The following is a 16,749-nucleotide window of genomic DNA, read 5'->3' on the forward strand; positions in this document are numbered from 1 at the left end:
AAGGGTGGATAAGAAGACTCAGATTAAACAGAAAAGTGTAGGAGGACAGAGAGAGCGAAAGAGAGAGAAGGATACAGCATGCAAACATTGAGCTGCCTGGAATTGGCAGTGTGGACACAGGGAGAATGGAGGTGCCTCACTTGGACGGCCTTCTGATAGTTTACATTTCTGTTTCGACAAAACCACCCGCCACCTTCTGATAATTATCCACCAGAGGATTACTGTCATTCTGGCTGCGCTCTGCCCACTGCTGTACCACACACACACACACACACACACACACACCACACACACACACACACACACACACACACCACACACACACACACACACACACACACCACACACCACACACACACACACACACACACACACAAACACACACACACACACACACACACACACACAACACACGTGTATTTTGTCAAGCAAAACTTATGTACTATGCTTACAACTACGCAGTACTACGCTAACAGGCTGACTACACCACCCGCGTGCGCGTGCAGCGAACGTTGCAAAATAAAGTAGAAATCTGTGTTATTCAAATTATTGCACCCACACCTGCTCGCGCGCGGTCTGCATTGCCGAGGCTAAAATAGAATTTCTGACACAGATCGCGCTGCAAGTCCTGCCTCTCCCCATCTCATTTACACATTTATTTTAGGTCATAACTAACCAATTTCTGTAGATATATATACAATGTTCTGCCCTATATGAACGAATGTATATACAATATTTATAGACATATTTAATGAAAAAGAATCAAGCACTACGCTTGCAGCCTTAGCATTATATTATTATGTCTGCCTGTATTTATAGCCATACATGAAACACAATGACATACGGAATGGTTGTTTCACATTCCTTAAAAACAGACTGAGAAATACACAACATTGTTTCAGATTTTTTTAAAACAATCAGGCAATAGGCTATAGGCTCAATTCACAGATTCCCCGGGAACTCAAGGTATTGTTAGCCTACACGGATGAAAGAGCTTTCACCATGAAATATAACACTTGCTTTGCACACACACACACACACGCACGCACGCCACGCACGCACACACGAAACACACACCCACTCACGCGCTCACAGACATTCCATCAAATGCCACAACTGGCAAAGAAATGCAGTGACACATTCCTAATTTGTGGAAGCATGCTAGATTCAGGGACAGAGAGTAGGAGAGGAGGGGGGGGAGGACGGTAGCACTGCTTCAGCACTCAAGTCTGTTCTTTATTAATTCACAACAGTATCTTCATTCATCAAATGCCAGAACTTGGAGTCATTGAGAGGACGGGTCGTGGGTCAAAGTTGCAGTGCCCAACCGAAGGATGTGCAGATGAGCTTCACGCAGAACACGCTAAAGTGCTCAAAGAGCGGAGCGGGGAGCTTTGACGTAAAAGCTGACATGTGAGCTCGTCAGTCATGAAGCTCGTCCGATCCGCCCCGCGCACTACGCAGTTAACACCTAACAAATTCGAGTGGTGACAAGTGCTAGTGACAGCCATGTCAGCTTGCCTACTCGCGGTGGCCTCGCACGCCTGTGCGGGGGAGTCGTAGCTCCAGGGCAACAGATGACGGACAGGGCCTCATCGTGGTGTTGTGTGTGTGTGTGGTCTTGCTGTCTAAGGGTGCCATTTGCATATACAGTTAGACCATTGCCGATGATTATGGCAAGGAGGACATCATAATTTAGTGGCATGTCCTCTCTAATCTTCAGCTACCTGTTTACGATTCGGCTAAACCTGATGCACTGGTTCCGCATATACTTCCACATGCTCACTTCGCCATTCACTAAACCATTCCAGTACTTTGGAAAGTGGGGAACCTTTAGCTCACGTTTGTACCAAGCTGAAGCCATTCCAACTGAAACGTGTGGCTGTCCGCAGTCTTAACGCCGAACCCCTCTGGAATCATAATTATAATTGCGCAAAGATAACAGAAAAAACACATTTACACCTCACATTACCCTTCGCACCCAAAGCTTCCAAATAACGGTCTCCTTAGCATTACTCTCTCCATCTCCTCCCTCGTCCCCTTTGTATCTCTCATTCGTAAAAATCCTAAACTGAGCGATCGTTCCGTATATCCACGGCGGAGACTTAGGAGTATGAAGATGGATGAATAGCATTGGTGTTTTACACTTCACCGCCATTCAAATCCTTCCAAGCTGACTCAATCTACTGTAAGCAGATTGCTGGCAATGTGATATTTAGAAATACACAACAGTGAGGCTATAAATATCAACTTTGGATTATATACTAACTGAAATCTATTTTCATCATGATCATATACTGTATGTGTGTGAATACACACAATATGCAATTTAAAGAAACGCATTATATAAATCTATAATCATTCTATTAGTCTTAAGTCTGGCTGAGCTTGTTGTGCATGTATGTGTGTGTGTGTATACATACGTGTGTGTGTGTGGGGGTGTGTGTGTGTGTGTGTGTGTGTGTGTGTGTGTGTGTGTGTGTGTGTGTGTGTGTGACCATAAGAGTGCATCGCAGTTCGACAAACACGCGATGAGGGGCCCGGACATCGCTCCTCCACTGTCGTTGTGTCGTGTGTGCTGGTGTGGTGTTGTGTGTGGCGGCTGTTCGGTGTGCGTGTGTGTGCTGGTGTGTGTGTGTGTCGTATGCTTTCTGCCTTAGTTCCTCCTCTCCTCTCTTCTATTACTGTAGTACTTCACTTCTCTCAGTCCACTTCTACCGTCTAGCTCTCCCTGGTAGTTGTCTGCAGCTCTCTTGTTATTTCCTATTTTCCTCTGTTGGCTCACCATTCCTCTCTGCCTTCTTAGTTTCTGCTCATCCTCAACCTTCACTCTCTTCTCTCTCTTCTCTCTCTTCTCTCTCTTCTCTCTCATCTTCCTCCTTGCTGAGTTGCCTCGCCAGACACATCAGTCTTTCATCCTGCTCTCTCCTTTTCTGATACACCCTCCAATCATCGATCGCCTCGTCAATCTGTCTCCAGTCAAACTTTGGCGGGGTGTCTGAGTGTTTTTCTCTCTCTCTCTCCTCAGCGCTGTATCTGCCTGCTCTCTGATTAGTTTATTTACAATCTGCCGGCTGAATCTCAGCGCCAAGCAGCACAGTTGCCTAATTGCCAGACTTAATCAAAGAGACAAACGAAGGGATAGGAGGCAGCTAGTGACCTTTCAGAGATGCCACGCTCCTCTCTCCCCCTCTCACCTCCTCTACACACCTCCACTCTCCTCGACTCGACAATATTCTCCAGGAAGGGAGTTGCCGGCCAGCCATTCCAGCGTTTTAATATTCGAGGCTGTCAGTAGACAAATGCGGCTGTTTTTGCWACTCCTTTCCATTTCTGTCCGGGCCTAATGAGCAGCGTGTCTCCCCAGCCAAGGAGGTGGGAAGCAATGGGCCAGTGCAGAACAATGGCCGTGCCATCTGATCGTTTGTCTGAGAGAGCCAGAGCCCCACGTCGGTGCAGTCGCATCCTCGCTGGCCTGGAAGGCCATGAGTAATGGAGCGTCTGCGCTGGGTCTACATTAGCGCGTGACCTCTCCATGTCAATAGCAGTCACTAATGGTCRCTCCGCGTCATTCAGCATCAAAGACACAGCGTGAGCGATCTGATAGAAGACGAGGCACACACATCACATCACGGAGGCATRGCTAGGCAGGCAGGGAGGAAGGAAGGACCCCACGAGGCTCTGGAGATTTCCTTCTATTTGTGTTCCCTTCAAAACAGCACCCTGTGTTTTCAGAGCTCAAAATATACGCTATTGAAACAGTCGTGGGACGGAGTGTAGGCTTTTCTCCCAAAGGAAGTTTGTTTGTGCTTTTCTGTGAATCTCTCTCTGTGTGTGTGTGACTAGGTTTACTCTCAATCTTTTGTCAATAAGTCTCTACATGCAGTCAGTCAGCGTGAGTAAGCCATCTCTATGAGAGGGCATTTGATGCACCTGTGTCCTTGTACGATTCCTCCATACACTGGCACTTTAGCTTGTCAACATACCAGTCTAAATCTGCCTGTTATTATTTTACTGTTTCTGGCTGTCAATTTTCTCTCTTCTACCTCTTCATACACTACCTGAACAAAAGTATGTGGACACTTGCTAGTCAAACATCGCATTACAAAATCATGGGCATTAATATGGAGTTGGTCCCCCCTTTGCTGCTATAACAGCCTCCACTCTTCTGGGTAGACTTTCCACTAGATGTTGGAACATTTCAGCGAGGACTTGCTTCTATTCAGCCACGAGCATTAGTGAGGTTGTGCACTGATGTTGGGCAATTAGGTCTGGCTCACAGTCGGCGTTCCAATTCATCCCAAAGGTGTTAGATGGGGTTGCGGTCAGGGCTTTGTGCTGGCCAGTCAAGTTCTTCCACACCGATCTCAACAAATAATTTCTGTACGGACCTCGCTTTGTGCACGGGGGCATTGTCATGCTGAAACAGGAAAGGRCCTTCCCCAAACTGTTTCCACAATGTTGGAAGCACAGAATCATCTAGAATGTAGTTTTATGCTGTAGCGTTAAGATTTCCCTTCACTGGAACTAAGGGGCCTAGCCCAAACTATGAAAAACAGCCCAAGACCATTGTTCCTCCTCCACCAAACTTTAAAGTTRTCACTATGCATTCGGGTAGGTAGCGTTCTCCTGGCATACCCCAAACCCAGATCCGTCCGACTGCCAGATGGTGAAGCGTGATTCGTCACTCCAGAGAACGCATTTCCACTGCTCCAGAGTCCAATGGTGGTGAGCTTTACACCACTCCAGCCGAAGCTTGCCATTGCACATGGTGATCTTAGGCTGGTGTGCGGCTGCTCAGCCATGGAAACCCATTTCATGAAGCTCCTGCTGAACAGTTCTTGTGCTGACGTTGCTTCCAGAGGCAGTTTGGAACTCAGTAGTAAGTGTTTCAATCGATGACAGATGATTTTTACGCGCTACGCGCTTCAGCACTCGGCAGTCCCATTCTGTGAGCTTGTGTGGCCTACCACTTAGTGGCTGAGCCGTTGTTGCGCCTAGACGTTTTCACTTCACCTACAGTTGATGGGGCAGCTCTAGCAGGGCAGGAATTTGTGCAATCCTAGAACGGTGCCATGTTAAATGTCACGTGGCACCGTCAGCTCTTCAGTAAGGCCATTCTACTCCCAATATTTTTTTCTATGGAGATTACATGGCTGTGTGCTCGATTTTATACACCTGTCAGCAACGGGTGTGGATGAAATAGGCGAATCCACTAATTTGAAGGGGTGGCCACATACTTTGGTATATATAGTGTAGTTTACGACAACCTTTATTAGGATAAAAATAGTCTGTTTGGGTTGTCAACTATTCCCATCGCAACCGCTCAGCCCTAGAGCACAAGAACGGTGCATATACTGTATAACCTCAAATTGATTATTAATCCTAAATGCACTAAATGTTCCTTATATGAGCCAAGAACACAGACATGGAGCTCTCTGGTCCCTGCTGAGCACCTGGTGAGACTCTGGAGAAGGAGAGAAAGGAGTATATTACTCTCCCTCCTCCTCTTCCACCAAACTTTAAAGTTGTCACTATGCATTCGGGCAGGTAGAGTTCTCCTCAATTAGTGGAGTTGGAGCAGCAGCAGGCTGCAGTATTGTGGAGTCTGGGTCTGGAAGGAGAAGAGGAGAGGAGGGCAGACCTCCATGTGCCAGRGGGCTCGTCAAACAGCCAGCGGAACACAGCCCTCTGACATCACAGGCTGCTCCTGCTCCTGATCAGGCCCATCATAACARGGATCACTAGGCTGTAGTGTGGAGTGTAGKGTACTCAGGTTAAATGCCCGTACAGACTGTAAGATGTTAGCCATCTTATGCCACGATTTTGCCATCCCAGACTAAATGTCCATGTTGTGGGAAAATTCTTAGGTCGTAAACGATTGTCGGACGTCTTGACTCGTTCAGTGTAACAGGGTCTAGGTCTGCCGAATAACTACCATTTATTTTTTTGTCTTTTTTATAACCTTTATTTAACTTCTTGACGCACGGATCCCTTTAGCAGGATCATTTTCGTAAACAACCGCTGAATTGCAGAGCGCCAAATAAATAAAAAAATGCTACAAATATTTATATTCATGAAATCACAAGTGCAATATAGCAAAACACAGCTTAGCTTGTTGTTAATCCACCTGTCGTGTCAGATTTTGGAAATATGCTTTACAGCGAAAGCAATCCAAGCGTTTGTGTGAGTTTATCGATCACTAGACAAAACATTAAGAACACCTAGCAGCAATGTATATTGGTCACGAAAGCCAGAAAAGCAATAAAATGAACCGCTTACCTTTGATGATCTTCGGATGTTTGCACTCACGAGACTCCCAGTTACACAATAAATGTTCCTTTTGTTCGATAAAGATTATTTTTATATAAAAAAAACTCAATTTGTTTGGCGCGTTATGTTCAGTATTCCACAGCMTTARGCAGGTCATCAAGGCTTGACGAAAATTCCAAATAGTATCCRTAAAGTTCGTAGAAACATGTCAAACRTTTTTAATAATCAATCCTCAGGTTGTTTTTAACATCAATAATCAATAATATTTCAACCGGACTGTRAACTATTCAATACTGGAGAGAAAGAAAATGTCGAGCAACCAGTGTCGAGCGCATGAACTAATGTAAGGACATCCGTCTATCCACTGACGCGTTTTGATAAATCTCGCTCATTGTTCAGAATAAAAGCTTGAAACTATGTCTAAAGACTGTTCACACCCTGAGGAAGCMATTGGAAAAGGAATCTGGTTGATATCCCTTTAAATGGACGAAAGGCAGGCAATGGAACAGTGATTTTTCAAAATAAGAGTCACTTCCGGGTTGGATTTCCTCAGATTTTTGCCTGCAAAAATCAGTTCTGTTATACTCACAGACAATATTTGGACAGTTTTGGAAACTTTAGAGTGTTTTCTATCCTACTCTGTCAATTATATGCATATTCTAGTATCTGGACCTGAGAAATAGGCAGCTTACATTGGGAACGTTATTTTTCCAAACATAAAAATTCTGCCCCCTAGCTTCAAGAGGTTTTAACTAGGCAAGTTAGTTAAGAACAAATTCTTATTTTCAATGACAGCCTAGGAACACAGTGGGTTAACTGCCGTGTTCAGGGGCAGAACGACAGATTTTTACCTTGTCAGCTCGGGGATTCGATTACGCGTGGTCGTAGGTTCCAACAAAGTTCTTGTGTCAGAAATGTTGAGCCTTTATTTCAGTTCCCCAACTGGCAGAATTTATTTTATTTGTTTTTATTATTTTTCGGAGAAAAAAATAACAAGGTTTACATTTTTTGGGGGGAGGGACATAAAAGACTATAAAAACACCAGCAAATCAGCTCCAAGTGATTATAATTTTGGAAATCTCTTCCAACCCAGTGGGAAAAACCTGSTTGAATAGACGTTAGCGTGACGTCTTTTTATGACGTCTTATTCTGGTCCCAAACTGGTAATTCTGACCACTATTATGTGCTATAATGTAGCCTACTGGTCATAGTTAAGACGGGTTCCAAAAGGGTTCCAAAGGGATTCTTCAGCTGTCCCCATAGAAGAACCCTTTTTGTTCCAGGTAGAAGCCATTTTGGTTCAAGGTGAAACCCATTTCAAAGGACTTCTCCTATGGGACAACCGAATAACACTTTTAGGTTCTAGATAGCACCTTTACTGTCAAAAGTATTGCAGAGGATGAAGTTGGATATTAAAAACATTGTTCATTCCATTTCTATTTCTTTTCCATAGTCAGCAATTAAAGTTAATCTGCAACATATTATTACATTTAAAATAGATCAAGCAATGGCATCTGCATACAGTAATTGTTTCATAATTCACCCACATAAATTACATGCATAGAAATACTGGGAGTATATAATATTTGGGAGTTAAGAGTGGTATGATGGGTATGATGGGGTAGATCCTCATCAAGGACCTCTGAGCACAGAAGGTGTTCTGGAGCGTAGTGGCCCTYTTGAAGAGTTGTGTGAAGGGTTAGATCTGCAGTGAAAAGAATCAGCGCATTACAACCTTATTAATTTTAGATTTTATAAACAAACTAAAAAAGGACATTCTTGAAGAAACGTGGACTCAGCTGGCTAAAAACTATTTCCGTGGTACTAGTTGAATAATTTTGTGGCAGTTATAGCTTAGAGATGTCTTTAAAAAAGAGTCACTTGCTCATGTACATACTTTGCGTCCTTCTCCAACACGGGCATATTTCGGGGCTTTCCAGAGGGCCCGCAACAAATCAACCTCCTGAGTTTTCTTGCGTTTTATGACACTTACTGTAAGCATAAAAATTATGCTTGCAGGACATAAGACTAACGCACAGTAAAATATATTTAACAGTCGGAATCTACTAAAAGTGGTAGCAAAGGCGTGTTTTCTCCTCTGTCCCTTCATATTGAAGTGGGACATTAATTCATTGGTTATCAATCTGAAACATTTGAAGAAAGAGGATATCAAAATTAGACGGTTGGATAATGAAAATGTCGAACTCCTCTCTAAATGGTCAAGTTTAGCTTATTCCTAATACATGTTGTAAAAAAAGAAAGTTAAATCGAAAAATKTAAGTATGTGTAGAGAGGCAATGAAGAGACAGAATATTATATTGTTCAAAAGTTATGTGTCTGTCATATCATTCCTGCAACAAACAGWGTTAGTCATGGGTGTAATACCTCTCCTCTGCAACTGCATACGTGTTTGAGTGAGCGACAGGGAGAACGAGTAAGAGAGAAATGGGAGAAACTTTACATGACTCACCAAGGGAGGTGTCTGTTGAATCTGGACACAAGGGTTTTGYACCTGRAAAAAAAAGGCGAGTTAAAGAAGGATTTGATTTGCTTTACAATCTTATATTATTAGAAACGATGCTATTTCCATTGGATCCACTTGCACTACACTCTTAGAAAAAAGGGTTCCAAAAGGGTTCTTCAGCTGTCCTCATAGGAAAAACCTTTTGGGTTCCAGGTAGAAACATTTTGGGTTCCATGTAGAAGCCTCTGTGGAAAGAGTTCTACCTGGAACCAAAGGGTTCTTCAAATGGTTCTCCTATGGTAGGGATCATCAACTAGATGCATCCGCGGGCCGATTTCTTTCTTGAGCGGATGGTCAGGGGGCCGGAACATAATTACGAATAATTTGTAATCTGCAAATTGACCACAAGAAGCCCAAAAGGATCAAATATTTAACTAAAACAGAATAATTTCAAACCTGGCTTACATTTGTATACATCCACATACTGTATATCTCTCTATTATGCGTGGGAATACTTCAGAACAGATTTCCAAAATTAAAATCACTTTTATGTTTATGTTTTTTTATGTCCAACAATAACATAAAAAACAGGTTCTGCTCTCTCCTTTCGCTGGGATGTGGTAGAATAGATCAGTGGTAACTGAGTGGGTGGCCAAGCACTGCTGTAGAGGCCAGGCTTCACGTCATTGACATGTTTCGGGAACTGTAAAGACAGTGACGAATCATGATTAACCATTACCCAAGGTCTTCAGTAAGTTAGACTTCGTCTAGCAAGTACATTGACTATGTTGCCCCTCAGCAATCTGGCAGGCAGATGAAGAGAGATGGACCACAAAACATTTACATTTCTTAGTTAGCAGGCTGGATAGCTACTGTGCTCCTTATTTTTGTTCCCTCCTCCATCCTTCCATCCAAGCTAGAAGATTCCTGCAAAAAAAGATGATCAATAATTGAAAAAGGGGTTTGAGAGGTGTAACATCAGAATGAGTGTTTGGATCGGAGAAAGGATAGGCAAAATGTATAGCTATAGTAGCTAGCTAGCTAGCTAGCAAATCTTTCCTTGTCGTTCTTCTCAGCAACAAACCGTCGCTTTGCTTACAAAAGTAAAACAAGAATGCAGGAGAACGGGGCTTACCACTTAGCAGTAAAAATAAATAAATAATGTTTTTCAGCTGTGTTCTTGTGTGGTTTACCAGGCGCTCTGTCCCAACTGCCACATGGAATGTTGATGGAGGCGCTCTAGCAGGCTGCCTGAACGCAGAGATCTATTGCTGCCTGTGAAGAACAGATTCCAATCCAAGTTTTATCTGGAATTTCTGCTTCTTCTTCTTTAATGTTTTATGGTAGACTACAACTATTTGTGTACTGCCACCACCTACTTCTTCTTCTTCTTTCGGATTTGGTTGGCGGATCGCACCCAACTTTTAGGTGCATGGGAAACATATGTTAACATTGCCAAAGCAAGTGAAGTAGATAATATACAAAAGTGAAATAAACAATAAAAATGAACAGTAACATTACAGTCATAGAAGTTCCAAAAGAATAAAGACATTACAAATGTCATATTATGTCTACATACAGTGTTGTAACGATGTACAAATGGTTAACTTCTTACGGGCAGGTGGGACGCTACCGTCCAACCGTCCGCTACCGCCCAACATCTGGTGAAATTGCAGAGTGCGAATTTCAAATTACAGAAAAATAAATATTTAACATTCATGAAAATACAAGTATTATACATCAAAATAAAGCTTAACTTGTTATTTCAGCCGCTGTGTCAGATTTCAAAAAGGCTTTATGGCGAAAGCCAACCATGCGATTATCTGAGGACAGCGCCCCGCATACAAAAACATGAAAAACATTTTTCAACCAGGCAGGTGCAACACGAAAGTCAGAAATAGCGATATAATAAATGCCTTACCTTTGAAGATCTTCTTCTGTTGGCACTCCAAAAGGTCCCAGTTACATCACAAATGGTCCTTTTGTTCGATAAAGTCCTTCTTTAAATCCATAAAAACTCAGTTTTGCTGGCGCGCTTCATTCAATAATCCACCGATTTCCCTCCTTCAAAATCCATACAAAATGAATCCCAAACGTTACCAATAAACTTATCCAAACAAGTCAAACAACGTTTATAATCAAACCTCAGGTACCCTAATACGTAAATAAACTGTAAAATTTATGACGGAGAATAGTGTGTTCATTACCGGAGATAAATAACAAAGAACGAGCTTTCACCCACGCGCATGGAAACACTATAGCCAAAACGGGAGCCACTTAGAAAAACTATAACTTCTAGCTCATTTTTCCAAAAACCAGCCTGAAACTCTTTCTAAAGACTGTTGACATCTAGTGGAAGCCCGAGGAACTGCAATCTGGGAGGACTTTGCCTCGTAATAAACATGAAAGCCACTGGAAACAGTGGAAGGCTGAATTATTATTTTTTGGGGATGATTTGTCCTCGGGGTTTCGCCTGCCATATCAGTTCTGTTATACTCACAGACATTTTAACTTCTTTGGGCTGCAATCCTGTATAACGGATGATATGACAAACAAGCCAGGCGAAGTGCTAGGCGCCAAATTCAAACAACAGAAATCTCATAATTAAAATTCCTCAGACCATACATGTGTCTTATACCATTTCAAAGTAATCTTGTTGTTAATCCACCAAAGTTGTCGATTCAAATATGCTTTTCAGCGAAAGCACCACAAACGATTAATTTAGGTTCACACCAAAACACAATAAGCACAGCATTTTTCAGCAAAGATAGGATCACAAAAAGCAACAAATAGCAGATAAAATGAATCACTAACCTTTGATGTATCTTCATCAGATGACACTCAACGACTTCATGTTACACAATACAGTTATGTTTTGTTGATAAAGTTCATATTATATAAAAAAATCTGAGTTTACATTGGGCGTTACATTCACTTATCCAAAAACATCCAGTGATTTTGCATAACGCCACATCGATTCAACAGAAATCTCATCATAAATGTTAGATGATAATCAAGTTAGACACATGGAATTATAGATATACCTCTCCTTAATAAATCGCTGTTCAATTTCAAAAAAACTTTACGGAAAAGTAAACCATTCAATAATCTGAGAAGGCCCGTAGAACAATAGTCAAATTAGCCGCCAGTTGGAGTCAACAGAAAACCATAAAATGACATGATAAAGTTCCCGCTTACCTTGATGATCTTCAATCAGAATCACTCGCCAGGAATCCAGGTCCACAATAAATGTTTGTTTTGTTCGATTAATGTCCGTTATTTATGTCCTAATACCTCCTTTTGTATGCGTTTGGTAATACATATCAAAGCTCTTCTGTCGAGCAGTTACTTCGGACAAAAACTTCAAAATTATATTACAGGTCGAAGAAACATTTCAAGAACTAAGTACAGAATCAGATCATTAGGATGTTTTTTAGTCAAACATCTTCGATACAATTCACACTGGGACATTCCTTGTGTCTTGAGAGGAACGTAACGCAATGGATATCTTGGCGGCGCCTGACCAGAAAATGGCTGACTGCTAGACACCTGTTCATTCTGTTCCTATTCAGTCCCACAACACAGTAGAAACCCTCATTCAAATTTCTATAGACGGTTACATCTAGTGGAAGCCCTAGGAGGTGCAACTTCATTCATATCTCAAGTTTCAATGGGAACTGTGTTGAAAACCTACCAACCTCAGATCTCTCACTTCCTGTTGGATTCTCCTCAGGTTTCTGCCTGCCATATGAGTTCTGTTATACTCACATACATCATTCAAACAGTTTTAGAAACTTCAGAGTGTTTTCTATCCAATACTAATAATAATATGCATATATTAGTAACTGGGACTGAGGAGCAGGTCGTTTACTCTGGGCACCTTTCATCCAAGCTACTCAATACTGCCCCGGCAGCCATAAGAAGTTAACAGTTTTAGAAACGTTAGAGTGTTTTCTATCCAAATCTACCAATTATATGCATATCCTAGCTTCTGGGCCCGAGTAACAGGCAGTTTACTTTGGGCACGCTTTCATCCGGACGTGAAAATACTGCCCCCTACCCAAGAGAGGTTAAAGTACAAAAGGGAAAATAAATAAACATAAAAATGGGTTGTATTTACAATGGTGTTTGTTCTTCACTGGTTTCCCTTTTCTTGTGACAACAGGTCACAAATCTTGCTGCTGTGATTTGCACACTGTGGTATTTCACCCAATAGATATGGGAGTTTATCAAAATCGAGTTTGTTTTCGAATTCCTTGTGGATCTGTGTAATCTGAGGGAAATATGTGTCGCTAATATGGTCATACTTTTGGCAGGAGGTTAGGAAGTGCAGCTCAGTTTCCACCTCATTTGGTGGGAAGTGTGCACATAGTCTGTCTTCTCTTGAGAGCCAGGTCTGCCTACGGTGGCCTTTCTCAATAGCAATGCTCTGCTCACAGAGTCTGTGCATAGTCAAAGCTTTCTTTTTTAAGTTTGGGTCGGTCACAGTGGTAAAGGTGTTCTGCTGTGTCACTGTGTCATCTCTGTTTAGGGCCAGTTTCTTTTTTGTTAATTCTTTCCAATGTGTCAAGTAATTATATATTTTTTTCCTCATGATTTGGTTGGGTCTAATTGGGGCTCTGTTGGGTCTGTTTGTGTTTGGGATCAGAGCCCCAGGACCAGCTTGCTTAGGGGACTCTTCTCCAGGTTCATCTCTCTGTAGGTGATGGCTTTGTTATGGAAGGTTAGGGAATCGCTTCCTTTTAGGTGGTTGTAGAATTGAACAGCTTTTGCCTGGATTTTGATAATTAATGGGTATCTGCCTAATTCTGCTCTGCATGCATTATTTGGTGTTTTACGTTGTACACAGAGGATATTTTTGCAGAATTCTGCATGCAGAGTCTAACTTTGGTGTTTGTCCCATTTTGTGAATTATTGGTTGGTGAGTGGACCACAGACCTCACAACCATAAAGGGAAATGGGTTCTGTTACTGATTAAGTATTTTTAGCCAGATCCTAATTGGTATGTCCTTTTGATGGCATAGAAGGCCCTTCTTGCTTTGTCTCTGAGATCGTTCACAGCTTTGTGGAAGTTACCTGTGGCGCTGATGTTTAGGCCAAGGTATGTATAGTTTTTTGTGTGTTCTTGGGCAACGGTGTCTAGATTGAATTTGTGTTTGTGGTCCTGGCGACTGGACCTTTTTTGGAACACCATTATTTTGGTCTTACTGAGATTTACTGTCAGGGCCCAGGTCTGGCAAAATCTGTGCAGAAGATCTAGGTGCTGCTGTAGGCCCTCCTTGGTTGGTGACAAAAGCACCAGATCATCAGCAAACAGTAGACATTTGACTTCAGATTCTAGTAGGGTGAGGCCGGGTGCTGCAGACTGTTCTAGTGCCCTCGCCAATTCGTTGACATATATGTTGAAGAGGATGGGGCTTAAGCTGCATCCCTGTCTCACCCCACGGCCCTGTGGGAAGAAATGTGTTTTTTTGCCAATTTTAACCGCACACTTGTTGTTTGTGTACATGGATTTATAGTGTCGTATGCTTTTCCCCCAACACCACCTTCCATCAATTTGTATAGCAGACCCTCATGCCAAATTGAGTCAAAGGCTTTTTTTTAAATCAACAAAGCATGAGAATACTTTGCCTTTGTTTTGGTTTGTTTGTTTGTCATTTAGGGTGTGCTTGGTGAATACGTGGTCTGTTGTACGATAATTGGAATTTATCGATAATTGGAATAATTGGAATTTGTTGTCTGTATATTTGATCATTTCATTGAAGATACCATCAACACCACAGGCCTTTTTGGGTTGGAGGGTTTTTATTTTGTCCTGTAGTTCATTCAATGTAATTGGAGAATCCAGTGGGTTCTGGTAGGCTTTAATAGTTGATTCTAAGATTTGTATTTGATCATATATATGTTTTTGCTGTTTGTTCTTTGTTATAGAGCCAAAACGATTGGAGAAGTAGTTTACATCTCCATTTTGGATAGATCATTCTTTGAGTTGTTGTTTGTTTAGTGTTTTCCAATTTTCCCAGAAGTGGTTGGAGTCTATGGATTCTTCAATGACATTGAGCTGATTTCTGACGTGCTGTTCCTTCTTTTTCTGTAGTGTATTTCTGTTTTGCTTTAGTGATTCACCATAGTGAAGGCATAGACTCAGGTTGTCTGGGTCTCTATGGTTTTGGTTGGACAGGTTTCTCTTTCTCTCTCTCCACAGTTTTATGACTTAACGACAGGTCGTAAATTCCTTGCAGAAACTCTCTTCACTGCCATGGAGTATTGAGGGAGAGAACCTATGGAGAACAAAGACACTGTTCCCACCAAGACTCCTACATCCCAAAATTTGAACAGCAGTGACATTTTGTCAGGGTATCCTGTGTTATTATTGCATGTTTATCGTACATGCTGGTTGCCTAGAACAAATGATATGGAAGTGAATGTGCACTTCTCAATTGGGTGGACTGCAAACTACAAACAACACGGCCATAGCCTGTAGTAAAAGCAAAAGCATTTATAGATTCGGTATCAGGAATCAAGTTAAAACCCAAGTGCAGACCGTGTGAAGTAACAATGTCTATTGTAACCACGGGGCAGACAAACTTGAGGTCAAGGCAGGCAAAGTCGATAATCCAGAGCAGAGGCCAAGGTACAGGACGGCAGGCAGGCTCAGGGTCAGGCAGAGGTCGGTAATCCAGAGGTGGAGCAAAGGTACAGGACGGCAGACAGACTCAGAGACAGGCAGTGGTCAGGCGGGCGGGTACAGGGTCAGGACAGGCAAAGGTCAAAAACCAGGAGAAAGAGAAAAAGAGAGACTAGGGAAAAACAGGAGCTGAGACAAACCGCTGGTAGGCTTGAACAAAGAAGACGAACTGGCAACAGACAGACAGAAAACACAGGTATAAACACACAGGGGATAATGGGGAAGATGGGCGACACCTGGAGGGGGGTGGAGACAAGCACAAGGACAGGTGAAAGAAATCACGCCATGACAATCGGAGATTCTCTAAATTAGGGACCATCTCTTATAGATAAAGGACCGCAAAGACTGTCARAAATGTCAGCTTTTAATGACCTAGTAAATTCAATGATTTGGAGGTGAAACATATCACATTTTGGTTTTTCATCACCTGCCGAATAAACACATCAAATGGCCTTACTCCTGAAAAAGTTCATCTGCCCGGATAAACTGAAGGGGACTCGGCCCGAGTCCACTTCCACTTCTTAGCCGAACCCAGAGTAATATGATTCTGCTTGATTTGGGAAGAGCTGGAAATCCAGTATCATTAGCCAGTACCATTAGCCGGTGCCCAGAGTAATATGATTCTCCTGGATCATGGGAAGAGTTCGGCCCGTCGGCTGACATAGCCTCACAAGCCAATCGCAGAATGTGACGACAGAACTGAAGCAARTCGTACTATCTGGCCAGRTTGATATCAAGATTTTAATTTGGTAACATTGCACAGTAATAACGGTAAAGACTGAATCCGACATACAGTGTGGGAAGGCCTTCAGGGGAAGATGGGCTCAAAAGCTCAAACTAATAACTCACTGTGGAGAAAAACAGAGAAACATACAGAAACACAATAACAACTCTCGGAGGAGATTGCTTGTAGCCTACATACAAACATGATGTGGAGGCCTAAAGAGATTAGACTGCACAACAAAAAACACAAACACTGAAAGGCCTAAAGATACAGTACACTCTTAGAAAAAAAAGGTGCTAAGTAGAACCATATAGGGTTCTTCGGTTCCTCTATGGAGGGTTCTACTGAGAATCATTTTATCTTTGAAGGGTTCTTCCTAGAACCCTCTTATCGAACAATTTGAACTTTTAATCACCTGCAACCTGCATTCAGAATGACTGCTAGGATAGTGATGATTGAGTAACCTAGACTACCAAATCATCTAAAATAGAATAATGATCTCAGTGACGGTTGCAATAAGCCAAACTACTAATTTATTAGATTAGTTTAGAAAGATGTATGTTATTTRTCTTTGTGTTGCGTAAGATTAATGAAGACATC

At 42.2% G+C, this 16,749-nt stretch overlaps 1 pseudogene; it reads left to right on the forward strand.

Annotated features, from left to right (window-relative positions):
• LOC111974412 (neural-cadherin-like) overlaps positions 1 to 16,749 on the forward strand; it is a 191,971-nt pseudogene that overhangs the window by 7,733 nt on the left and 167,489 nt on the right.

This window comes from Salvelinus sp. IW2-2015, linkage group LG15, assembly GCF_002910315.2.
Source record: "Salvelinus sp. IW2-2015 linkage group LG15, ASM291031v2, whole genome shotgun sequence".
In the NCBI taxonomy this organism is placed as follows: domain Eukaryota; kingdom Metazoa; phylum Chordata; class Actinopteri; order Salmoniformes; family Salmonidae; genus Salvelinus; species Salvelinus sp. IW2-2015.